This window comes from Pristis pectinata, chromosome 21 (assembly GCF_009764475.1).
Source record: "Pristis pectinata isolate sPriPec2 chromosome 21, sPriPec2.1.pri, whole genome shotgun sequence".
Taxonomy (NCBI): domain Eukaryota; kingdom Metazoa; phylum Chordata; class Chondrichthyes; order Rhinopristiformes; family Pristidae; genus Pristis; species Pristis pectinata.
Window position 1 is genome coordinate 23176964 of NC_067425.1, and position 28000 is coordinate 23204963.

General features: G+C 39.8%; 1 protein-coding gene across 11 annotated transcripts in view; it reads left to right on the top strand.

Moving 5' to 3' along the window:
• The window catches only part of auts2a (activator of transcription and developmental regulator AUTS2 a), a 940688-nt gene that overhangs the window by 528149 nt on the left and 384539 nt on the right, over positions 1–28000 (top strand). The gene's annotated exons all lie outside the window — the stretch shown is intronic.

Genomic DNA, 28000 nt, shown 5'->3' on the forward strand with positions numbered 1-28000 from the left:
TCTCAATGCTGTGAGGAATGTGCTGATAACATGGGAAATTGGACCCCTAACACCTGAAACAGAGTAGCATTGCACAATGAAACCCTTTGGTCCTGTTTTAGCATTGGCAAAGATAAATTTCATGAATTAAAAAAAACGTTTTGCAACATTGCTGATGCCATTTTAATGCTTGAAAAAACAGTGCAGATGAATTTCTGGGCCTTATCTGGTCATTGTCACATTGCCCTCTGTGTGCAAACTAGCTGCCTTGTTCTAATATTGGAATAGTACCTATAGATTAGAAGTACTCCGATGTCTTCACCATCAGATTTCTGAACGATCCATGAACCCATGAACACTACCTTGTTATTCCTTTTTTTTGCGCTATTTAGTTTTGTAATTTATAGATTTTTATGTGCACTGTACTGCTGCCACAAAACAACAAATTCCACGTCATGTGTCAGTGACAGTAAATCTGATTCTCATTCTGATTCACTTGGGATGTTCTGAAGTTGACATGAAAAGTGCTATTTAAAACTTTTCTCCTTCATGATGCTGTTGGGTCCTGAATCTGCCACTGGATTTTTTTTTTGCTAAGAAAAGATCTAACCTCAGTTTTCATGTTGTGACAGTAGCTTATCTATAATAATGACAACTAGCATCTGTGTAGCATTATTCCTGTTGTAAAGAGTCGTGAAGAAAGTGGAGACTCAGCGGACACTGGGGGATGTGACTGCAAGAATGAGTAAAAGGAGAAGTTTTTTTTTGGAAGACTTTTGTAAACAGGGATGAAGTTATGAGTGCTGGTTGACAATACAAGCATTTTTCGGTGGTGGAGCAACAGATGTGAGTAACAAGATTGAAGGTTGCAAGAGGGACTGAGGACTGAAGGAGGTCACCAAAGTACTTCTGGTAAAACTTGTGGAGACTTTTTGAGGATCTGAAATTGATTGAAAAGGACAAAGGGAATCAATGGAGTCGAGCAGGTATCAGGTTGATGGAAGTGTGGCTTTGCAGAAAGATGTAGAGCAATCTGGGTGATTTATGAGAGCCAGAAATTAAAGGCTGGAATGAGTACTGTTCCAATCCTGAAAGGTAAATAACTAAAGTAAAAAACATAATGTTATAGAGTCATAGAGCTATAGAGAACAGAAACAGGCCCTTCAGCCGAACTCATCCGTGCCGACCAAGTTGCCTACCTGAGTTCTGATAAAGGGTGTCAATTTAAAACGTCGACTGTTTATTTCCTTCCATGGATCCTGCCTGACCTGCTGGGTTTCTCCAGCACTTTTTGTGTGTGTTGCCTACTTGAGTGAGTCCCTTTTGCCTGTGTTGGCCCATATCCCTCAAGGTTATCCCATAAACCTTTCCTATCCACGTACCTGTCCAAATGTCTTTTAAACATTGTAATTGTACCAGCATCTACCACTTCCTCATCCCACATACCCATAACCCTTTGTGTGGAGAAAGTTGCCCCTTCCTCTTTAAATTTTCCCCCTCTCATCTTAAACCTGTGCCCTCTGGTTTTGCACTCCCCTACTCTGGGAAAAACATTGTGACCATTCATCCTCTCTATGGCCCTCATGACTCTATATACCTTTATTAGGTCACCCTTCAGCCTCCTACGTTCCAGGGGGGGAAAAGCCCCAGCCTTTCCTGTTTTTTTCCTCCAGCTCAAGGCCTCCAGTCCAGTAACATCCTTGCGAATCTTTTCTGCACCTTGTCCAGCTTAATGAGACATTTCCTGCAGCTTGGCAACCAAAATGCACACAATACCCCAAGTGTGGTCTCATCAATATCTTGAACAATTGTAATATGACATCATAGCTCTTGTATTTAATATCCTGATCGATGAAGACAAGCTTGCCAAATGCCTTATTCACCACCCTGTCTCCCAGTGTCGCCACTTTCAGAGAACTCTGTACTTGTATCCAAAGGTCTCTCTGTTCTACAATACACCCCAGAGTTTTGCCATTTACTGTGCAAGTCCTATCCTGGTCTAACTTCCCAAAATGCAACACTTCGCACTTGTCTGAGTTAACTTCCATCTGTCATTCCTTTGCCCTCTTTCCCAGTTGTTCTAGAACCTGTTGTAATCTTAAATAACCTTCCTCACTATCCACTAAACCACCAATTTTGGTGTCATCTGCAAACTTACTGAACCATGGCACTTGCATTCTCATCCAAATCATTAGTATAGATGATGAATGACATTGGACCCAGCACCGATCACTGTGCCATACTGCTGGTCACAGGCCTCCAATCTGTAGGACAGCCCTCCACTACCACCCTCTGACTGCTAGCATCAAGCCAATTTTGTATCCAATTGACTAGCTCACCTTGGATCCTATGTGATCTCACCTTCCGGACCAGCCTACCATGTGGAACCTTGTTAAAGGCCTTACTAAAGTCCACGTAGACAATGTCTACCACCCTGCCCTCATCAATCATCTCGGTCACCCCTTTAAAAAACAATCAGATTCGTGAAACATGAATTCCCATGCACAGAGCCATGCTGACTATCTTTAATCAGCCCTTGCCTTTCCAAATGCAAATATATCCTGTCTCTCAGAATCCCCTCCAATAAGTTTCCCTCCAGTGTGAATCTGAGAGATATACTGAAAAAATATGAGCTTTGGGAACTTGGAAAAAGAATGCCAGAAACATAATGGTACCAATCTACATTTGAAAGCAAAAGTAAATTAATATTTGAGACATAATATTTGAGATATGATCTTTTAGCACAGCTGTTGAAGTAAATAAGGAGTGAATTCATTAAAATCATGCAATGATTATTTGATTTTGCGTTAATATAGAAGATCTAAACATAGCAACCATCACATTTTTATTCACAGAAGACAGTATAAACCAAGCAACTTCAGGTCAGTAAGGTTAATGTCAGTAATTTGAAACCACAATGACAGTTTATTGGAAAGAAATCAATGTGATTTTGTAAATCATATGCTGTATCCAGCTAACATTAGAGTTCTTTGAAGTTTTGTTTTCATAGTACAATCATATGAACTAGAATTCTGTGGGTTTTGTGAATTGGCTTTGAAAATTTTTCATTTTCACGTGATCTTTTGAGATAGCAGTGGGCTAGATATCCCATGTAAGTGAGTTTAGAAAGTTTTTGATAAAACTATATAGTGAATTACCTTTAAATAAAGTGCATGGAAATGGAGATGATCCAGGTGAAGATTGTTATGAAAGTCGTAAGCTGTTAACTTTCCTAGAAAGACGAGTTGTGAAATGTAGTTTGCTTCGACTAACTCCCAATCTTTTTCTCGTATAAAATACCAGAATTTGCATATAAAGGATATATTGGACTTAAGCAATGTTATGGTAGGAGATATAATGAATTGTAAAGAACAAAAATATCCTCAAGGCTAAAAGTTAATAAGTGAAGGGAACGTTGGCACACATAGCTCTACATAGTAGAGAATATGCAGTGCATAGTGCATGTGGGAATATCATTTTCTTTATGTTTTAAACTTTTGTTTGAAGGTCATAATGGAGATGATGTTCAAATATAGCACAGAACTACAAGCAGCACCTTGACAATGTTATGGTCATGGATGGTTGATTTATCCTCTGGGTTTCCCTCATTGCCACCCCTCTCGGCATAATGAAAGACTTTGTTCAGCTGACTGCTTCTCCCTGATGATCTAGCTAAGATCAAGAACATGGAATAAGGTTAAGTCCACCATGCTACTACAGCGCAATGCACGTTGTCAGCTAAGTGGGAGACGTTAGCAGGATTTGCCTTCCGTGAACGATAAATGAAAGGGCAGTAAGAAATGTATGACACTCTCTGCCAAATTTTCACACTTCTTTGCTCCATCATGTCAGAAAGGACTGAAATCAACTTACGTAATATTAGTCCCACAATACAATCTTAGTAAGGTCTTTGTTGATTCTCTGTAATTTGCACTGCTCACAGTGCTGCTCGCTTTTAAGTTGCTAAACTAGTAATGCATCACCTAGACTGATGATCCAGAGACAAGAGTTCCAAGCCCACCATTTAAATTCAGTTAATTAAATAATGGCTAATATCAGTAATGGTAATGAAATTATTGGATGGTCATTAAAAAAAACTGTCTTTCCTTTCTCATTTAGTGAAGGGAATGAGCAAACCTTACCCGTGCTAGCCTAAATATGAGTTGATATCCACAGCAATTTGTTTGACTCTTAACTAGCCCACAAAGGCAAAATAGCTCAAGGGCAATGAGGAAGGGTGTGAGATGCTGGCTTTTGTCAGTGATGCCACATCCTGTAAAGGAAGAAAAGAAAAATGCTGGCTTGGTGTCAGGCTCCTTTTCACAGCCACACCACATAGTGTTATTGCTGGGATCAACAATTTAGTAATTTGGGTAATGTAGGCACAAGTGATACACTGTGTCTGTGCCTTTCTCCATGTCTCAGTAGTTCACAGTTTTATTTTTAGTTTTACGTACGGAATCTTTGCTCCAAGACGGCAGTGAAATCCAACTTTGCTTTTGATTGCTGAGCATACCCTTCTGCTGAATGTTGTGAAAGGCAACCACTTGCAGTGACATTGGCCTAAGATTCATTCTCTGAGATAACAATGAAGCCAAAAATCATTAATTATGCACAAGTGTCATTAGCAGTGGGTGACTGCAGAAGCAGAATTAAACATAGAGATTGGAAAGTGGCTATCCAAGGTGCACCACACCAACCATTAACTTCACACGCATAGCTTCTCACTCTTTATCTTGTCAATGAACTGCATTGAGTGCCACAAACTTTCAGCACTTGCACAGGAAATACAAAGCAAACTTGGCACAGGTATATAAGTCAAACCATTTCAAACATAAGTGCCCTTTATCAGTGTGATATGTGTTAATTAATTACTGTTAGTCAAACATGCTTGCACTGAAAATTAACTATTACATGTGTGAAGAGTTATTCTTTCCTTTTAATTGCAGCGGGATTAACAATACCTTGTTGTTCTGTTTTTGTTTCCCTTTTCCTCAGTCCAGCATTTTCTCTGTTTTATCTAACATTGAATTCACCACCCCTTTACCAGTTTTATCCTCTCTTCATACGACAAACCCCTTGCCTTGGGCTCAGGTCCAGTGTGCCCTGGAGAGGGCCCTGTGTTGTTTCCATCTCATACTCAATAGCATCTTTCAGAGCGAAGAAACATAATGAACATTAAATGGGCAATGGCAAATCTATTGACTAGTAGGTGCCATTCCTTGGTCTGCCACTGCAATTTCTGCTCAATGTTAAAACATATAGAAAGTTTAAAATCACTTTAGGAAACCACTAGGTTTTAATTTTGAAGAAAATTAAGGAACCAACATCAAATTATTGTTTTGTTGTCTAAAGCTCTACTCATCAAATTTTGTCATGGTTCACACCTATACTTCCTTGGCTTGATGTTCACTTTATATACAGTTGTTCTTAGATTGAAAAGATTGAAGTAAAGGTCAGCATTACATGCACGCAGATACAACTTTCAACTTGGTACATAATCTCTGTGATGTTCAGGCCTTCATGGTCAATAAATTGATGAGCCTAGTTAATTTCAATCTGGCTACAGGGCTTGTAACAGCAAATTTATGGATGATCCTCTATCTTAGCATGTCCTACATGAGTGAAGAGCCCATGTTTGACAAAATTTACAAGCACGTTGGGGCTATTTAAAACAATTAAGTGGAAAATTGGGAGGACCTCGAATCGCCTGAACTAACCTCTGCTTCTGCTCACACAGTTTGTCTTTCTGTAGAGCGAACCCTGCTATGAAGGCTAACTGAAGAGATCTCTCCTTGTATTCTTAAGCAAGATTGACACCTTCACAGACTAATTATATAGAAACTTGCTGCAATGGTCATAATTATTGTCAGTTGCATTTGCAAAGTATGCACTGAAAATACAATCTGTACTTTCTTCTGTACACATTTTCTATTCTCCTGTCTTAATTTGTGTGTGTGTTTATGTTATCATTTTCTCCCTTCCTGACTCCACATTTGTTGGTTTTCTTAGTGGTTGAAATTTCTTCTAAAACTGCTGTAAATTAGTATCCATTTCTAAGCAGCATCCTGCTCATTATCTTTCCTTGAATGAAAGTTGCATTTTGCACAGTGAGCCACATTTCCCAACACCAGTGACCGAATTAGTGACTCCTACCTGTACATTGATCATCAGATGAAAATCAAATATATCCCTTCTATGAAACTAGAGTTTATTGCACTGTTTCCTGAACCTGCTCTCTGCAGTTTACACTGAGGCAAAAGAATATCCATTTATATAGCATCCTAAGGATGTACCAAAGTGCTTCATAATCAATTACCCAATGTGTAGCCACAGCTATAATGCATGCAGATGCAGCAGCTAATTTGACATGGCAGTAGTTCAGATCAGGGAAGAATATTTGGTGAGGTTTTAGCTTGGCTGTAGAGGAAATATGGTAATTCAAGAGTTAAAGACTTGTCTACAAAGACATGACCTGAATTCTTTAGCAGAGTGACAATGAGGCAGATAAGCAGTTCTGACAGATTCAGATGATGTACTGACACGCACTTCTGAGCTCATTCAAAGATAAAGTGACATTGCTGTCAAATAGAGGCAATGCAGAATGGTGGCCTCTGATGAATCTTCTAATATGGTAAATGTGGGTCTTAATTCTTCATTAAGTGGAAAAGGAGATCTTGCAGTGTAATTTTCTTCTCGCTGTCAGTTTTAAAAATTGCAATAAACCAACATTTACAGTTGACTAGTCAGGGATTGCATTTTGTTTAATACATTTTTAGGCCTCCACAGAGGTGCCTGAGACTTCTGAGGTAAAACTGTCTGGATGTTGAGCTATATCCTTGATAACCGTCAGTGGCGTTGCAATACAATGTATAGACCTCATTATAAAGGTATTATTCCAAAAATTAGACAGTTTAGTCCCACATGATCTTTTTCCCATTTGGGTGCACTGCGAGAGTTAGGAGCAAAGAGCTAAGGAGTCATAACCAGTATTGCCCATTTTGGCTGTGGTTTAGGCTGCATACTGACATAAATGTTGACTATCACATTGTGACAACAACAAGAAACATTAATCAAGCCCAAGTGCTATTCCTTGATGGACTGTGTCAGTGGTAGTTATGGAAACCATATTTAAGTTCTTTGGACGCTGAATGTTTATGCCCCAGGTAAGGCTTTTTTTCCCACAGAGTTATATAGTTAGGTGCATATTATATTTTCCACTAAGTTACTGGGTCTCTCCTCTCATAATACCAGTAGTAACACTCATATCAAAGGCATTATATTAAAGGTAAATTGCAGCCCTGGATATAAAACAGCTATTTATGTATTTGTGCTAGTTTTTGCCCATGTCTGATATTTACCCAGTGATATTCAGGGAATTAACATGAAAATAGGGCAGGGATAGTTCATCCAATTCATAAATATTGTGCATTGATGGATTTACTATACTTTTGATTTTATGTTCGTTAGTATCAGATAATTTTAGTCTGGAATGGGTTAAATTTGGGTGTGGGCATATTTTTTTGACCAATCAGTTAGAAAATATCATTCCATTACAGGGAAATTTAATAAATTAGACTTTAAGTTAAATATTTTATTCCTAATAATGTTCTGTGACATACAGCATAGTGGGATTCCACAGCTCTCAGTAAGGTTTACTATAGAACCTAATATTTTTCCCTAAAGGGAAAGGTCTTTTTTTCATCATCTCTGTCCCTTTAAAAAAAACAGTGATTTAGTCTAAATGCCTCCTGATTTATTTGTGCAGAGGCTGCTGGCAAGTCAGTATCTATGCAATTTATTGCTAACCATCACTTTTACATGATAGGTTTGTAACAAATATCCGACGCATATTGTTAAATTAATCTTCCATTTAAAATTAATGGAGTTAGACTCCCCAGGTTCAATGTAATTTCATGTTCATGGGCAGGGAGTAATGTGTACTGCATATGAATGAGGCAAGGCCAAATGCCCTAATCTCTCATCACCTTGAACTCTCTGGCTAGGACGCATTCTCAGCACGAGGTAATGAGATTGTGCTTTATACTCTCCTGAGGACAGACTGAAAGAAGCTTCTTGTCTTGTCTTCAGATATTTTGGACTCGCATCACATTTTCATAATTCTGCAGATAAGAAATTCCACTTTTTTTAAGAAGCAAAAATAAAATGGATACTGAGTGGATGAATTAAAGTGTGCACCGCTGCTTTCAAATGGGAAACAGGCAGATCTGCATACTATGAAATGCAGTCATGCCTGCTGGCCTTGCTTTTTTGAAAAAAGAAAACATGAAACCCAAGTCTTTGATGAATTCCTTATTATTATGAGTCAATCAGTGATTGAGTGACCTTGGAATAATTGCATTTGTACTGTGTTTGATGAACAAGAGGATAGAATGATGTCTTTTCCTTTTCCCCCAATATCCTCAGAACATTTTTAATGTTGGTGGAGGTGGGGGCACAAGTCCATGCTAAATGCAAATAGAACCATAGCATATACCAGTCATACATCTCACATATAATTCACAAAACATTCCAGGTTCCATATTTATATAGTCTGCCTCATGGATGAATTATTTAATACATTCCAACACTTCAAAGGTTAGAATATTCCTTCCACTTGGTTTCATTTAGAAGTAGATAAGATTGGTGTGAATACCTGATATTTTCATTGCCCCCCCACCCCCCCTCCCAGTTTTAGTATTGATTGTGTCAGTAAGCAAGTTCCAACACTGCAATAGTTCATCACTCATTGTTTGCACCTCCAGCTTGTGGTTCCACAAGTGCAGTTAATGCCATGTGACTCGGGTAAATAATTTGGGCTGCATTACTAACTAGTGCCACAAATTCCTGTGTTAACTGTGTGATTTTTCTGCCCAAGTATCACAGTTTTTACATGTAAAACCCTGAGGGAGTCAGGTTTGGTTTCACACTAGAGGGTCAATGGGTGCACACACGACAGGAATGTAAGATACAGAAGGAAAGACTTGAAATTATGGAACACCATTCATGATCTCAGGGTTTGCTACAGCTCACAGTTCATGAAGTACCTGGAAAAGTAGTCCTGTTAGTAATGTAGGAAGGCACATCAGCCAATCAGCTAACAGGAAGATCCTCAAATCCACAATTAAATTAATAACAGGATGAACAGGTTTTCTGGAGACACGAGGGACTGCAGATGCTGGAACCCTGAGGTAAAAACAAACTGCTAGAGGAACTCAGCGGGTTGAGCAGCATCTGTGAGGAAAAGGAATTGTCGGCAGCATCTGTGGAGGAAAAGGAATTTCCCTCCTCAGATGCTGTGTGATCCTCTGAGTTCTTTGAGCAGTTTATTTTATGAACAGTTTTTCTGCTGTTGCTTGGGAGATAAAATGTTGGGCAGAGCACTAGAGGAACTCCCTGATTATTCTCCAACTAGTGCAATATATTCTTCTATGTCAACTCAAATAGAGCAGACATCTCATTCAAAGGATGGCACATCTGTCAATGTAACACTCAGTCAGTACCACACCAAAACGATAGCAAAAATTCTGTGCTCAGGGTTCTGAGGGGCAGATTGCTGATACAGGGAGTGTGAAAGGCCATGTGCACAGTGAAACTTCCAATGCAATTTATTCTACAATAAATCATTTGCTCAAACACAGCATAAATGCTGCAATTATACTAAGGGAAATTGTTCATGATCTTACTTGTTGTTGTGATCTCAGAAGTCCCCAAAGAGTTAGGTAAATGTGAAATGATTGAGTAATTTGGACATCCTGCAGGAAATCTGTGTAATTGAAGTTATTTAGCTGTTGTCATGCCTGTGTGTCTTCTCATCAGAGTGAAGGATGATTTTCCCCTCATCTGGCACAATTAACCACTTTAGGTAAGGGATGGAAGTAATCCAGTACTTTATTCATTGTGGCCCGGGATTCTGTGGTATTCCTTTGTCAACAGCTAATTTTATCCTCCTTTATTTTGTGTCTGTCTTACTCATTTTCTGGTCAATACTTCACTATAACTACTGTAAAGTTTAAAAAAAATAGGTAAATGTTTAACCCCTCCCACATGAAGTAACAGAGCAAAAGAACAGATGGACACAAGAGACTTCCGATGCTGAAATCTGGAGCAACAAACAATCTGCTGGAGGAACTCAGTGGGTTGAGCAGCATCTGTGGGAGGCAAGGAATTATCGATATTTCAGGTCGAAACCCTGCATCAGGACTGGTACATTAGGGTTTGCAGGAGAACAGATAAGGTGATCTGAGAACGGTTTAGTTTTGCATGGTTCTCTCTAGCCACGGTTTCAAATCACGGATTCCGTTACTTAGAAATTCATTCCCAGGCCATGGTACTGAACACCCGTATAGTCATTCTAAACTCTGAAGACAGTGTACAACGTGCTGACATGACTATGTAGCCCATCTTATTCTCTTGGTTGAGAATTAATATCTAGCTAAGCATTACATTAAAACCCAGTGGCACTTTACAAATGCACTGAGCAGGATGTTCTGTGCAGTGCCTCACCTAGGGAAAACTAGTTGGGAGAAGAGAGTTGAAAATTTTCTCTGGGATGCTGTGGTGGCCATTACGGAGACTTGGATGGCTCAGGGACTGGAATGGTTGCTTCAAGTGCCGGGTTTTAGATGTTTCAGAAAGGACAGGGAGGGATGCAAAAGAGATGGGGGAGTGGCACTGTTGATCAGAGATAGTGTCACGGCTGTGGAAAAGATGGACGTCGTGGAGGGACTGTCTACGGAGTCTCTGTGGGTGGAGGTTAGGAACAGGAAGGGGTCAATAACTTTACTGGGTGTTTTCTATAGGCCGCCCAATAGTAACAGGGATATTGAGGAGCAGATAGGGAAGCAGATCCTAGAAAGGTGTGAGAATAACAGAGTTGTTGTGATGGAGGATTTTAATTTCCCAAACATTGATTGGCATCTCCAAACAGTGAGGGGTTTAGATGGGGTGGAGTTTGTTAAGTGTGTTCAGGAAGGATACTTGACACAATATGTAGATAGGCCTACAAGAGGAGAGGCTGTGCTTGATTTGGTATTGGGAAATGAACCCGGTCAGGTGTCAGATCTCTCAGTGGGTGAGCATTTTGGTGACAGTGGTCATAATTCTATCTCCTTTGCGTTAGCACTGGAGAGAGATAGGAACAGACAGACTAGAAAGGTGTTTACTTGGAGTAAAGGGAATTATGAGGCTCTCAGGCAGGAAATTGGAAGATTAAATTGGGAACAGATGTTCTCAGGGAAAAGTACGAAAGAAATGTGGCAAATATTCAGGGGATATTTGTGTGGAGTTCTGCATAGGCATGTTCCAATGAGACAGGGGAGTCACGAGAGGATACAGGAACTGTGGTGTACAAAGGCTATAATAAATCTAGTCAAAAGGAAAAGAAAAGCTTACAAAAGGTACAGAGAGCTAGGTAATGTTAGAGATCTGGAAGAGTATAAGGCTAATAGGAAGGAGCTTAAGAAGGAGATTAGGAGAGCCAGAAGGGGGCATGAGAAGGCCTTGGTGGGCAGGATTAAGGAAAACCCCAAGGCATTCTACAAGTATGTGAAGAGCAAGAGGATAAGATGTGAAAGAATAGGGCCTGTCAAGTGCAACAGTGGGAAAGTGTGTATGGATCCGGAAGAAATAGCCGAGGTACTTAACGAATACTTTACGTCAGTATTCACTACGGAAAAAGATCTGGGGGATTGCAGTGTGGACTTGCAGCAGGCTGAAAAGCTTGAACGTGTAGATGTTAGGAAAGAGGAGGTGCTGAAACTTTTGGAAAGCATCAAGTTGGATAAGTCGCCGGGACCGGATGAGATGTACCCCAGGCTGCTGTGGGAGGCGAGGGAAGTGATTGCAGAGCCTCTGACGATGATCTTTGCATCGTTGATGGAGACGGGAGAGGTTCTGGAAGATTGGAGGGTTGCAGATGTTGTTCCCTTATTCAAGAAAGGGAGTAGGGATAGTCCAGGGAATTATAGACCGGTGAGTCTTACCTCAGTGGTTGGTAAGCTAATGGAGAAGATCCTGAGAAGCAGGATTTATGAACATTTGGAGAGGTATAATATGATTAGGAATAGTCAACATGGCTTTGTCAAGGGCAGGTCCTGCCTTACGAGCCTGATTGAATTTTTTGAGGATGTGACTAAACACATCGATGAAGGGAGAGCAGTAGATGCAGTGTATATGGATTTCAGCAAGGCATTTGATAAGGTACCCCATGCAAGGCTTATTGAGAAAGTAAGGAAGTATGGGATCCAAGGGGACATTGCAGTGTGGATCCAGAACTGGCTGGCCCACAGAAGGCAAAGCGTGGTTGTTGAAGGGTCGTATTCTGCGTGGAGGTTGGTGACCAGTGGTGTACCTCAGGGATCTGTACTGGGACCCTTACTCTTTGTGATTTTTATAAACGACCTGGATAAGGAAGTGGAGGGGTGGGTTAGTAAGTTTGCGGATGACACAAAGGTTGGGGGTGTTGTGGATAGTTTAGAGGGCTGTCAGAGGTTACAGAGGGACATAGATAGGATGCAAAGTTGGGCTGAGAAGTGGCAGATGCAGTTCAACCCAGATAAGTGTGAAGTGGTTCATTTTGGTAGGTCAAATATGATGGCAGAATAGTCTTAATGGTAGGAGTCTTGGCAGTGTGGAGGATCAGAGGGATCTTGGGGTCCGAGTCCATAGGACGCTCAAAGGGGCTGCGCAGGTTGACTCTGTGGTTAAGAAGGCATATGGTGTATTGTCCTTCATCAATCGGGGAATTGAATTTAGGAGCCGAGAGGTATTGTTGCAGCTGTATAGGACCCTGGTCAGACCCCACTTGGAGTACTGTGCTCAGTTCTGGTCGCCTCACTACAGGAAGGATGTGGAAGCCTTAGAAAGGGTGCAGAGGAGATTTGCAAGGATGCTGCCTGGAATGCGGAGCGACGGAGGATGAGGGAGGACCTGATAGAGGTATATAAGATGATGAGAGGTATTGATAGGGTAGATAGTCAGAGGCTTTTCCCCAGGACTGAAATGGTGGCCACAAGAGGACATAGGTTTAAGGTGCTGGGGAGTAGGTATAGAGGAGATGTTAGGTGTAAGTTTTTTTTTACTTAAAGAGTAGTGAGTGAGTGGAATGGGCTGCCGGCAACGGTGGTGGAGGTGGATATGATAGGGTCTTTTAAGAGACTGTTGGATAGGTACATGGGGCTGAGAAAAATAGAGGGCTATGGGTAAGCCTAGTAATTTCTAGGGTAGGGACATGTTCAGCACAGCTTTGTGGGCTGCAGCGCCTGAATTGTGCTGTAGTTTTTCTATTTTTTTATGCATTATGAAAGAAGTCAGATTTTGCTGTTCCAGATTCGTCACCTCCCTTTTATGAAATGACACTAATCCAATTTGTTTCCACCGGGGCCTCTGGGCCCCATTATCTTGATGACCACTCCCCCAAGCCCTCCGGTTGGAGGGATGTCAGTGGTAGCCTGTCATTCAGATTGATGAGATTCCTCATGGAGGTTCTCATATAGGTCTACTGTGAGTTCCTTAGCCAACTCCCCCCAACCTGCCTGGATTACAATCCAATTAACATTCACATTTATCTAATGTGTGGTTACATTGTTTTACTTCACATTGATGGTATACTTTTATTTTGCATCCTGATTTTCAATGCTTCCTTGGTGCTAATTACTTTCCATTTGGTTCCTTCGCTTTCTATCTTGTATTTCCAATGTTCTCCTTCTTTCCTCTAAACCGATCATATTCCTCAGCTGTATTGATAGAGCTGATTTTCCCCATGGTGTCAGTACTGAGCGAGGACCTGCACAGTAGTGTCGCACACTGTGCTACAACACTTTAACTGTGTGCATCTTGGTCAGACTGTGAATGGATGGGGATGGCATTGTCTTGTTGAGCTGGTGTAGACAAGCATTTCAGTCCTGGTTAATCATCAACAAAAGTTTATGTAACTTCATGAATAACTTCTGAGAAACTTTGCTCTTAATCTATGCTGGCACTTCAGTGTAAAACTGAGTGAGTGCTGTACAGTCAGAGGTGCTACCTTTGGGACCTGTTAACTCAATACACCATCTTCTCCCTCAGATGGATATAAAAAGCTTCTGGAAAAGCAGGTCAAAGAAGAACAACAAAGCTCACTGTGGTGCCCTGGTCAACATTCATTCTTGTATGGACATCACTAAAACAAGTTGCTTACCATATTTGCTACATTATCACATTACTTTATTGATTGCATTGGACTTAGTAACTTATTGTGACGGTGAGAGGTGCTAGTTGAATCCAAGTCTTTTTGTCTGTCTTCATTTCTAGGGTAGAATACAGGAATCTCCTTGACAATGGTATCGAATATGCTCTGTTACTCCAGTGGCGTGGTATTTTGTGCCTCCTGTATTTTCTTCTTGTGGCCTTTGGTTCATTTGTCTGAGATGTCATTTAAAAACCTCAGTGTTGTCAAGGGAGAACACCGCACTCTCACAGGTGTCTGTCTTCTGTGCTTCATACTCTAAGACAGCTATACAAAGATAGCTCAAGGAAAGTTATTTTCTGCTGAATTCCTCCTTGTGTGGTATTGTGAATGGGGATAGATGGCTATAGTCTGAATTTATGGTGTGACTGGGCTGACCTTCAGGATGCCACTGAACAGAGATGCTGCAGAAAATGTCTGTTCCCAAGATGCCTCTGACCTACACTTTGAAAACTTGAAATCAAAGAACAAAGTCAGTTGAGAAAGCACTTTGCTGTCTCCCTTTATAACATTTCTGATTAAACACCGCTTCAGAGTCTCCTTTGATTTGAAGGTGAGTTCAAAATAAGGACAGGAATCAACTATCATGAACCAATTAGTGACCGCAACCGAATTTTACCTCTAAATCTTGATTCCAAGTCTACCTCAGTTTCAGAAATTTTAAAGATTTTTTTGCACTTTGAAAGATTACTACCATCAAGGCTCCTTAGAGGAAGTTTTCACTTTTAATACACCGTGTCTCCACTTACTGCAAATGATTCGCATCCTGTTGATGTGAGACAGTTTACATCAAGTATGTTGGTAAGGCTGGGATTCTGCTGCTGCTGGGAAGGTAAATGTGGGAGGCAGTCTTCCACGTCTGCAGGGCTTCAAAGATCAGACCTTGCTCTCGATCACCAGTCTGTAGATCAAATATCTTCATCCAGGGTCTGCAAGTACGGTGTTCTGACCTGGTTTCTGATGTTGGTGGCAAAAGCTCTGTTTCTTCAAACTTTGGCTGCAGTATGTTTTGATAAAACCTAAGGATGTAAAAGACATTAATTAAGGTAAGAGTTCATTTTTATTTTCCCTTGACTTAAAGTTAATGTAGCCAGCAATACCATAGAAAACACATCTTGTTCCTGTTCATAAGTAGGATCAAGCTGCAAAATGCCTGATATTGATTCATGGCTGTTTATATGAGGCCACTCAGCCCATTTTGTGCATACTGGCTCTTTCAAATTCTCATCCCACTTCCCCATTCTGTTCTTCTACTTTATCTAGTTTTCCCTCTGTCTCAAACTTACCACAATTCAGCACCTGGAGACATTTTCCTTACTATCTCCTTTAGTGATCACTCATTACTGTCTCCCAAGTGTATGGAAATTCCCCATCCCTCCTCATTCTATAAAAATTATATATAGTTTAAAAAAAATTAAATCCCCTCTTAGCCTTCTTTATCAGTGATGAAATAATCCCATCAAGTGTAGGTGGTGTCAGTTACAGCACTTTAAGAAATACATTATTGTATGTGGAGTAATTTCAGATCTTCGTGATATGTGGTAAAATATTCTATAAGTGTGAGTATTTTTTGATTGTTTAAAAAGCTCCAAATGAGCAGTGAAAATACCAAATGTAAATAATAAAATAAATAGCAAGGAATATCAACAGCTTGCTGACTCTCTGTAATGAGGAACAATTAAGAAATAACAATGGTAGTTGTCCAGAAATAATGATTCTGCTGCACTGATAAGAGTTGATTGAAAGTAAGGATGAATGATGGCAGGATGTCCTGGGCCTCTTTGTTCGATTCGGCTCTGATTATGGAGCCTATTAGCAGGAGTTATGACCTATTTAAGTGCAAAGCCTTCTGGTAATAGGGGCCAAATGATTCTGGAAGGTTCAGATTCACTAGGCTCCCTGCAGAAATGAATTTAGTACTGAAAGCATTGATGTAAGACTTGAACAGGCCTGTTCTTATGGGACTTGAGTGTGCGTGCACTGCAGAAAAGCTGTGGATACAAACTGTGAGTGACTGGGATGAAGGACAATTTTTTTTTACTGTTTGTCATGACAATGAAGTCCTGCAAATTTTATCCTTTATGAGAGGTGAACAACTACAACATGTGCAACAACACAGAATGTATCACAACAAAAAAAAATCATGACTCTGAGTACATTATTTCACAATAGAATATTTTCCTGTCTAGTCCCAAATTTTAACTTCAAAATTATTTGTTAAATCCCATTTTCTTTTTTCCTTTCTTGGTATACAAAGGCAAAAAAAGCTCAACACACATAATAACAATGCTAATAAAAAAATACAAGTGCCACTTTAATAATATCCAAAAGCTCAACAGAAGAGAATGATGAACATTGTAAAAACTTTAAACAATTTCTCCTCGTTTTGAAGACCCTCACACATGTTTAGAGTCTCAATAGTCTGTCAGATATCATCCATTGTTGATTTTTATGTTTTTGATGCATTGTCTGAGCATCTATCAATGTCTTTAGAGCTGCCCTGATTTTCAGACTCTGAAATGTTGTATGAACCTGTAACATTTCCAACATTTCTTTCATTGATATTAAGATAGAAAGAACCCAATTGCAAGGAAGTGTGAAGAAGGAAGATTTGACATTAGTGAATCATTTCAAGGAGAGGACCAAAAGTAATTTCAATTTTTGCATTATTAAATTAATTTTAAGAATGTTAATATTTTCTGAGTTAATATGCTTTTACACTTTAATGCATACATTTTGATTTTCAACAAAGCAGCTGATCATCAAATCATCAGAAGTTATCACAGCAGCCCAACTTCCAAAGCCATCCCTTTAGCCTATTCAAAGAGTCCACCCATTCACCCTCTTGATATTGGCAATTGATTCCCCAGTTAAATAAAACTGTCACTCTTACTCCCTGACTAGAGTTATACCCAGCCTGTTCTCTTCCACATTCATATCTTCTAGGCACGGTAGTGTAGCGGTTAGCATAATGCTATTACAGCGCCAGTGACCCGGGTTCACTTACGGCCGCTCGCTGTAAGGAGTTTGTACGTTCTCCCCGTGTCTGCGTGGGTTTCCTCCGGCTGCTCGGTTTCCTCCCACATTCCAAAGACGTACAGGTTAGGAAGTTGTGGGCATGCTATATTTCATATGCAAAAGATGCATTTCACTGTGTGTTTTGATGTACATGTGACTAATAAAGATATCTTACATCTTACTCTGCCACTATTATTCATTGTATCCCTCACAATCACTAACTGTACTCTTGTATCTCCTTCTCCCTCCACTCCCTAATCCATTGATCTCCCACTTCTTCACTGATAGCATGTTCTACCTTTTCTCTCATTGTCTCTCCCTCCATTTATACAGCTTTACTATCTTCATTTGTTCCCCCTTTCTCTTTCTCACTCTCTCTCCTGCACTGCCTCCATTATACATTTCTGATTTTTACTCGTGTCATCCATCACCACTATTAGACCATAAGACATAGGAGCAGAATTAGGCCATTCAGCCCTTCGAGTCTGCTCCACCATTCGATCATGGCTGATTTATTTTTCCCTCTTAACCCCATTCTCCCGCCTTCTCCCCGTAACCTTTGACGCCCTTACTAATCAAGAACCTATCAACCTCCGCTTTAAATATACCCAATGACTTGGCCTCCACAGCCATCTGTGGCAATGAATTCCACAGATTCACCACCCTCTGGCTAAAGAAATTCCTCCTCATCTCTGTTCTAAAGGGACATCCTTCTATTCTGAGGCTGTGCCCTCTGATCCTAGGCTATCCCACTACTAGAAACATCCTCTTCACGTCCACCCTATCCAGCCGTTTACTGTCACCCAGTTCCTTATCCTCCTGTTAGCTGATTACAGCTGCTAATGGACTAAACCAGAGCCTTCCCTTACTGTAAAGAATGGTTGTGAAAGGAGTGATTGAGTGACAATGAAAGAGGCAATGCACGCAGTGAAGGACAATGAACAGGAGAGTCAAAGGGCAGGACCTGCAACTTGCTATGATTGACTTCTACCATGGTGTCACATGGTGCATAGCAGGTGGACCATTGAGCAAGAGGGACCACAGTCTGATCTGTCAGTTGGCCTTGGAAGGGAGTAAGACAGCAGAAGAGTGAGAAAGAAAGATGCAGCAGACAGTTCTGATGGGATAGCGCTCAGCTCCCACCAGATACATACGGTATTTAATGATGACATTTGACCATGTGATGATAAAAACGTAGTGTTACAGATTGCCTTTACAGAAAGTATCTCATTGATCCCACTGGTTGATTGCAATATGACCATCTGCCCATATACATCAGTAATTGTGTCTTAATATGTTTCTGGGTAATCACTTGCTAATCTTGAGGGCATAAGGTGAATATGCATTTGTTGATCAATATATTAAAGCCATTGTAGATGTAAGAAGGTATGGTAACATAGTGGTTAAGTTGTTGGACTTGCAGCTAAAGTTCATTGTGTCTCAAAGAGACATACATTCAAATGGCAATCAGGAATTTAAATTCAAGTAACTAAGTAAGTTTGGAATTTTTTAAAAAATCTATTCTCTGTAAAGGTGTCCATGAAGCTCTTGGATTGCCATCAGAACCCATCTGGTTCACTAATGTCCTTCAAGGAAAGAAATCTGTCATCCTTACATGGTCGTTGGTGTCCATTTAACTGAACTGAGATACCAAATCGACGTTAAATCATTCATTTATTTCCTGGAAAATTTAGCATGTCATATAGCAGTGAACAATCAAAATTAAAAATGACTAAATAAGGTTTTTCATAATACTGATGCATGTGTGCTCAAGGGATTGTCATAGATAATGACTTCAATAAACAGATACAACTAGGCACTCACTGACCTATGAGGTACCAAGTCTTTGAACACCCTCAAATTAAAATGTAAATAATTAATACTCCATGTGTGGAGACACATGTAACCAGCAATCAAATCCATGCATGCTTTTAGGAATAGCAACCATTAGCAAATATTTTACCAATAACTCAATTTGGAGTTTGCAGTTTACTTTTTATTGCCGCAACTTGTAATCTGATATTGTAAATAGTTTCTTATCTTGATACTTATTGTCAGAGTTAAAATGTTTTGAATGCTCAAGGACCAAACAGGAAAATATTTTTGATTGGAAGGGATATGTAGAAAATTTTGGTGATCTGCTGAGAAAACTTGGTACTATTCTTCACAAATTACAGATGTTGCACTCCCAAAATGTTTTGTTAGTGCCAATTCCTCCTCCTTATATGTGAACCACAGCAACGATTTTAGCAAATGCACTTCTGTTGCAACTCTTTCTTATTTTCTCATTAATTCATCTAATAGTAATTCCAGTGCAAACCATGAGATGTATAATACATTATATCAAAGGCCTTGCTAATACCACATATAAATGCAACTTGGTTAAAATAAAGTGATAGCAAAGCCATACTTGAACATAAAAGCAAGAAACCTCAATTTTAAACTATTGGGGCAGATGCTTCTTTGATGTACAAATCATTTCTGCCATGGTTTTAATGAAGATTAAAATAGCTAGATGCAAATCAGATTGTTGGCCTGATCCCATCAACCTCCTGCTTTGCAGATTAAGTAAAAATTATCACAGGTAGATCAGTTCAAATATGTGTGTGTATGTATGTGTGTGACACACACACACACACACACACACACACACACACACACACACACACACACATATAAAGGTGGTAAAGCTATTGTCAATGAATTTGGTATTGGTATTTGGATGATGCAGGCAAGACAGTGATTGCTTCTCAGGGTGTTCTTCTTCAACAGCCAGCAATAAAACTCCCACCTTTGGGCCCATCGATGTTAGCTGTGGCTCAGTTGGTGAGACTCCCTTCTCTGAGCCATAGATTGTGGGTTCGAGTCCTACTCCAGAAACTTGAGCACAAAAATCTAGCCTGCTGAAATATGACTGTCCAAGGCACTGAATTGTAGAAGAGATGTTAAACTGATGTTCCCCTTCTTTTCCATCAGATATATGTGAAAGATCCAATGGTATGATTTGTAGAAGAGCAACAATATTATTTGCAGTGTCATGGGCAATTTTTATTATCAATTGACATCACAGAAGCAGATTACCCAGTCACTATATTACTGTTTATGAGAGTTTCAATCAAAAGAGGTACGATACTAAAACAGCAACAGATATTTTATTGGTTTCACCCTCAAAATGTGAAAAGCATTATTGAAAATCTTTCTTACAGGTTGGCAGGTAATAGCTAAGTAAAAAAATAACGGGGAAAGCAATATGGAAGATACCCAGTGATTGAATATATTAATGCAATAAATTATATCACATGAGTCCAAAAAAAGTCAGCTGTAGAGATACGATTGGGGTTTCATAGTGGATCCACCCTGCTGCCTGAATTCATTGCCTGTGGCGGCCACACCCCTGCATCACCCTGATTGGGTACGGAGGGCTGACCTTGCTGACCCTGTGTACCTGAGAACTACTCCGCGAGGTGGAGAGGGCTCCATGCAGTTGGGAGTCCTTCATATTGTGAAGTCCTTTCCCCAGATTGCTCCGAGAGCCTTTATTTTAACAGCTCAAGGCCGTCGAGCTTGTCTAATAAGAGATTTTTAAAAGCAGCTTGAATCTGTTTAACTAATTAAAAAATATAAAATAACTAATAAATGTAATTAAGAACATCCTGAAGTTCTAGAACTTAATTAAAACATTAAAATAAAGAAAAAATAAGCAACATTTACTAACACTTTCCCCTTCAGCTGAGCATTCTACCTAGTGCAAGCAAAAGAAATCTTCTTGTCCTAAATGTTGGTGTTTGTTTAAGTGAACAGTAAGAATCCAATTCAATGTTGAATCATTGATTTATTTCCTAGAAAGGTTACTATCTTGTTGGCCCCTCGGCTCAGTATGTTGGTACTGTGGATGTGAGTGACTCCAGCAGTGGAGTGGAAGGTCGGGGCACAGTAAAATGCACAGCTGCAAAAGACACAATGAATTTAGACAAAGAGGAGGAATAAGGTGGCAGTTCTCAGTGGAACTGCTGGCATGAGATGAATGAGCAAGATCTGGCTCGATGTCAATGTGGAAATGTTATCCACTTGCATGATAACAATGGAATTAGCTCTAAGCACCTAACATAAATTTGTGCAATGTGCATCTTTGATGCCCTTGCAAAGAATCATCCTGGGTTTGACTGTTTCTTTGGTGCATTCTTTTGCAGTACAAAGTAAACAAATAAAATTTGTACAATTATGCTACCCCTGCATAAGGAAAAGTGATTAAAGCATTATTTGTTCCGTATTAAAAATCAAAGTGTTTAAACGATAATTTACTACTTTAAGATATTTTTTCCTCCAAGGCAGTTTTGGAAGGTTTCCAATGAGAAGATTGAAGTTGGTTTTGTCTGTGCAAGTTGAGGGACTGTGGCAATGGCGGAACTCAGACACTGGTTCTTTGGAAACGTCATTGTTTGCTTGTTCCAGCCCATCAACTTTGCAGACTATCTCTCTGTAGAGAGTGATGAGGGTTGTTTACATGTTACCTGCTATTTTTATTTATAGTGTAAGATAATTCTGTCTCTCCAGACAAGGGACTAAGGACCCTGGTGGTCACAGAGGTGAATAAACGCGTGTGCACTGGTGCCAGACCTCAGTGTCCCTGGAGCTGAACTTTCCAATTTATGAGATCTGCAGCCAGAATGGTGGCAAGCCCCATCTGTGTCAAAAGAGCCTCCTTTGTTCTGTATAATCCACTGTTAATGCTGCTACCAATATCCCCAGCTCTCCTTTAAACATCTTCAAAGGTGTAGAAAGATGTAAAATTTATAACTTATCAAAAAGGTGCGTGGTAGCTTGTTATATTTTGAAGAAAAGAAGTGCTAAATATACAGTTTGATTATGCGTTTCAACTTTGCAAATATCCAGCATTAATCAGATCATGACTAACCTATGGTTGCCATCAGAAATGAGAGATTGAGCTTTGGTCTGGCAGTTGTTGTTTGTTCAAAAGCCTGGATTAGAGGGCAGCTTTATGGAAAAAAAAACTGAGCCATGTAAAGATTTTGAAAACGTAAATCAAATGATAAACATCGGTTCACACAACAAGTCGTAGTTCCATCAGCTGTCAGATAATTTAGGATGTCATGTGATTTCAGTGATCACAAATTGACTCCTCGTTCACCATGTGTGTCAGTTGTGCTTCTCACTTCTGAGTCAGACAGTTAGTTGTGAGCTGCAGTCCCACTTTGGAGGCTCGAGTGCAAAAGTCTTTGTCACACCTCCAGCATAGTACTGAGGGAATGCCACACTCTGAGATGTGCCAAATTTTGGATGAGAATCTGAGGTCCCAACCTTTCTCTCCTGTGGATGTTGTCGACCCCAGTGCATGATTCTGGAAAAGAGCAGGGGAAGTAGCCCCAGTTTCTTGGTCTGTATTACCTTTTAAACAAAATTATTAAAATACAGCTTATGAGGTCATCGTGGCATTGGTTAGTTGTGGGATCTTGCTGTGGACTGATTGGCTGCCACTTTTGGTGCATCACGACACTTCAGCATTACAATGTGCCAAAAAGGAAGTGGAAGGTGCCATGTAAATGCTAGCCTGTCTTCCTTTAACTCAAAGAAGAAACATCCCAATGACCAAATGGGTGGGTTGAGAAACCATTCTCAGAATGGCTGTAATTATCACATTATAACTGCAAGCTGCTCATGAATGACCTGAATTAAGTGTTCTTCACTGTTGGTTTGCTTTAAGTGGAGACTGCTTTGACTGAGCTGGTGGATGACAGAGGTGCATGATTGTTCTGTCTATTGCTTCCATGATACAATCCTTGCCTACCCTAATATATTGTCCCTACCGTCCTTAGACAGCTGACGGTTGTATGTCAGCACACAGAAACATAGACATCAAGAATTAAGCACTTGAATCAAGCACACAAGCTGTTTTACCCAGTCTAGTATCTTGGAATGATATGATGCAGGAGGCCATTCTGTCCATTTGAGATGGTGCTTCCTCTTTGGTGAAGCTTGCCAATTAATCCCACAAACCTATCCTTTCTCTGTAGCCCTCCTATCTTGTTTCTCTGTCAGGCATTAATCCAGTTCTCATTCGAATGTGACTGTTGAATCTGTTTTTTCCACCACCTTTTCAGAGAGTCAATTCTAGGTCACAAAAACTCACTTTCCAAAAAAAGCATTAATTTGTTACCAACACTTCTACCCCTGGAAACAAGTCTCCCTATATCCTGCTCTAATAAAGGAACAACACCAGCTTCTCCCATTAATGCAAACATTGACACCCTTCTGATAAAGGTGATGCCCAAATTGGATTCTAGCTGAGGCCTGAACAATATTTGACAAAGGTTTATTACAACATCTTTGTTTCTAGCTGAGGCTCTTTTAACGTTGCTAAGGACCCTTTATGTTTTGTCAGCAGACTTTGTAACCATCAGGCCATCCTTAAGATCTTTGTACGCACACCTCCAGGTTTCTCTGTTTATGCACGCTCTAAGATTATGCCATTTCACTTGTATTGCCCTTCCTCATTCTTTTTGCCAAAATGTCTCTTGTGGCACATCTCTGCACTACATCTCATTTGCCATCTATCTATATATATCCTCCTGGAGTCTTATGCTATCTTCTGCATTTCCATGTTCTGTGTCTCCTGCAGACTAAAAGGTGCCCTGTCTGTCCAAGCTAAGGTCACCAATATGTATCAAAAGGAACCAAGGCACAGTGGCATGGACTACAATATCAGCTAATTGAAGCTACCCTGAGTCTCTGTTGTCTCCTTCAGTTGTTAATGGTGCAAGGAACAGTGGTGGCTTCAAGCAACTTCAATCATCCATTTACAGTGTTAGCAACTACAGCATGGCACAGTGGTGTAGCAGTTAGTGCTGCTGCCTCACATTGTCAGGGACCTCAGTTCGATCCTTATCTGGGGCGCACTTTGTACAAAGTTTGCACATTCTCCTCGTGACCATGTGATTTCCTCCCACATCCCAAAGATATGTTGGTAGTTTTTTGGTTACAGATGCTCTTTAATGTAGGTAAGAGACAAAAAGAGTCAAAGGGCAGTTGATGAACACTTGAGAGAGAAAGGGTTGCAGGGAAACGAGGGTGGGGGAAGGGGACTGATGGGCTCTGCTGGGAGCTGGCTTGATGAACTGTAAATAACTTATTGAAGTTTCTTATTTACCAAGAGCCCATCACAATATGACTGGGAATCATGATGACATCATTATGGCCAGTTTAGGGAAGGGGGATAATATTGAAAGTTCCATATACTAACCATGTCAGCAGCTTCCACTTAACGCTGCATTATAATGTTTAGTCACATAAATAATTTGACTGCATGTTACCTGTAGCACAAACATTCAGCTTATGGCAGGTGCTCAGGGTGTAACCTACACATGAGTAAGACTTCCAGAACCATTTGTGACTCTGGCATTATGACGTCCTTGTTGACTCTCAGGATAAATTACATCTCATTGCTCATGATTGTGGTGCTCTTTAGTTGGTCTTTAGGGGTTGCTGAGGGCACTGCATTATGCTAAGTGTTAAATGCTAATTCACTCGTGCAGTATTGATTTCACTAGTTTTACTCAAAGCCTGGTAAAAGGGCAGGTCGTACAAGAAATAGGAAAGAGCAGTGACACCTGGACAGAGAGTCTTCATGGCACATAGGAAAGGAAAAACAAAGTAGATAAATCAATAAATCTGCTCAAAATTGAAAATATTCCTTCAAAGGTGAAAGCTATAAAAGAAAAAATAGAGTTAATTTAGATGGCTTATAGGATGTCAAGGTAGTGAAAATAAAGTTTATTGCTGAAGGATAATATTTACAGGTTCTTTTCCCTGTCATACTTAACACACTAATGTTATTGGATGATCAATTGGATATTTGTGTCATTCATAACATGGTGTTTAAATAAGGATACTCCATCTTCAAGGAGATTGTGTTTGTGTGTGTGTGTGTGTGTGTGTGTGTGTGTGTGTATGTGTATAGATATTTCTTTGTGAATGACACTGTAAACTTTGAGACCTATTCATCTTTTTAAAATGCACCACTTCCAGCAGATCATTAGCTCAGATGGTGGAGTATTAGACGCTCATTTCATACAAGTTGGCTTTCTGAATCCTAGCCTTGGCTGCCCTCTGTGGTTAAGTTTAGCTTTGATGGCTCAATGTTCAGGATGATTGCATCTTGGGGCTGAGGTTTGGAGCAAACAAATCCTTGCGCGGAGGCCTTTATCAAACCCTTATAACATCCAAAATGAAGTATGTTTTGACCCAAGGAGGACAGATGTTGGTGGAAGATGTAGAAAGCAACAACTTGCCATTATATTGTGACATAATGATTATGAAGCATCACTAAGCACGCAAATAGAAACTTTAGGCATCTCCAATTAGAGATTTTAAAGCAATTTATTAACAAAGGAAATATTATTATGCTGTCTAATTGTAATACTCTAATGATTTTAGATCATGACATGGAGAGGCCAATCAGATAACTACATTACCACATGTGGTTGCTTGTTTACAGTACAAGCTGGCTAATTTATCATATGCTAACCTGTGTGGAGCATTAACCATATTTGAATGAGTAACTGAGCAGATTTACTATGCCTAAAGATAAGACCTTAATTTTGTTTTTATGAATTATAATCTGTTTATGTGCTGCATAATGACATTTTGTACGGAGATAAGGATGTTGTCTCTTGCATTGACTTGCATGATGAGAACAGCTTGGCTGCAACCTCTGCATTTTAATCACACACCAGTGCTTGAGATGGCAATCTCATTTCCACAGGAAATGACTGTGTTTTGCAGTATGATGCGTGGCCATGGGCAAGAAGCTTCTGTCCAGGCCATCTTGTTGTCAGCCATTCCTTTACACTTCTGTGCTTGCAAAGTTCTGAATGAAAGATAAGGCTTCAAATAATTCTATGTCTTTGATGTATAATCTCACAGCAAGAATAATTATGTCCAGAATTTCTTGTCTGAGGTGATCCAGTCGCTCTTGGCATCGCTACAGCTCCGAAGAAGCTCCTCCTAGGAATCCCCTGGTTGCAGTGGGAAGAACCTGATGCCACCAGGCTTCAGTTCAGTAAATCTCTGAGCACAGTCGTCAAGCAGGATGAGCAGCCAGTCACATAGGAGAAATCTCAGACAACAAATCATGAAGCTAAATGTACATTTTAAAATTAGTTTTTGAAATATTGTTTAGAATGCTATACATAGACATACTTAAAGTAGAAGCTGAAGGTGCATAATATTTTGGTTTTTGTTTTAATTCCATCGTATTTTGAAATAAAACATAGATATGAGGGTAGTTATGAGAAGATATTAAACACACATAAAATTATTTTTTATAAGAGCAAGACATTTGATGAGCTGTGTTTCATCAAAAACTCACTTCGGTCTCTTGTGGAACCCTCACCAACACCTTTTACAATTGCAAATAAAACTTCCCTATTTTTAAGCTCCAACCCTTTGCAACAAAGGCCAAACTGCGGTTTGCTTCTTAATTGCCTGCCTTCTCGCATTTTTTTTGACGAATGTACTACACCACCTAGATCCCTCTGTACTTCACTCACTTGTCATCTCTCTTCATTTAGATAATAATCTGCCTTTTGATTTCTCTTACCAAAGTGCATGACCTCACATTCCCCATGTTAAACTCCACTTGCCAGTTTATTGCCCCATCACTCAATCTATCTATATCCCCTTGGAGAATCACAGTATCTTTATAAGAACATGACCTTCCACCTATTTTCTTATCATTGGCAAATTTGGAAATCTTGCAAACTGTTCCTTCTTCTAGGTCATTAATGTAAATAATAAACAATTGCAGACCAAGAATTGATCCCTGTGGTACTTCAGTCTAAAAAGGATCCAGTTATTCCAACACTCTGTTTTCTCTGAGACAGCCAGTTTTCAATCCATTCTAACATACTTCCAACGATACCATGGGCTTTTAATTTATGCACCAGGCTTCTATGTGGCACCTAGTCAAATGTTATTTGGAAATCTAAATACACTATCCATACATCATCTATAGGTTCCCCATTACGTTTTCAAAGAGTTTGGGCAAGTTTGTCAAACATGATATACTTCTCAGAAAATATTGACGAGGTTTAATCATATTCAGCTTTCCTAAATGATTAGCTAGTTCCTCTTTGATTATCGATTCCAGCTTCTTGCCAGTAGCAGCTGTTAAACTAACCCACCTGTTGTTCTCTGTCTCCTGCCTTTCTCCTTTTTTGAACAAGGGAGTCACGATGGTAGTTTTCCAATCTTCTGCTACCCTCCCAGAGCTTAACAAGTTATGAAAATTTTCAACCAACACGTTCACTATCTCTGCAGTCACTTCCTTTAAAAATCCTAGCATGCAGACCATGGGGTCCTGGTGACTTGTCCATCTTCCTCCAACTCTTTATCCCTTTATTCGAAATTTGCCTGTCTGATATCTTAGGGATATTGGCAATGTCTTCCACAGTGAAGACTGATGCAAAAGATTTATTCAACGTATCTGCCATTTCTCTGCTATTATTAATTTACTGGCCTGTTGTTCTTCTCTTAAAATCAATTTGAAAACACAGAAAATAAAAGTACCAAATAAACCACTTCAATTGTTTTAAATAATTAAAAAGAAAAGTGCATGATAAATAATTAAACAAATTGTAACTTTTCCTCAGAGACATGAAATCTCTATTCAACTGAATAGGATCACTGACCTTGTGCCAGCTCTAACTTGGTACGGGATCTGTGAACAGATTGCCCTATTGTAAATGCAGGGAAATTCCA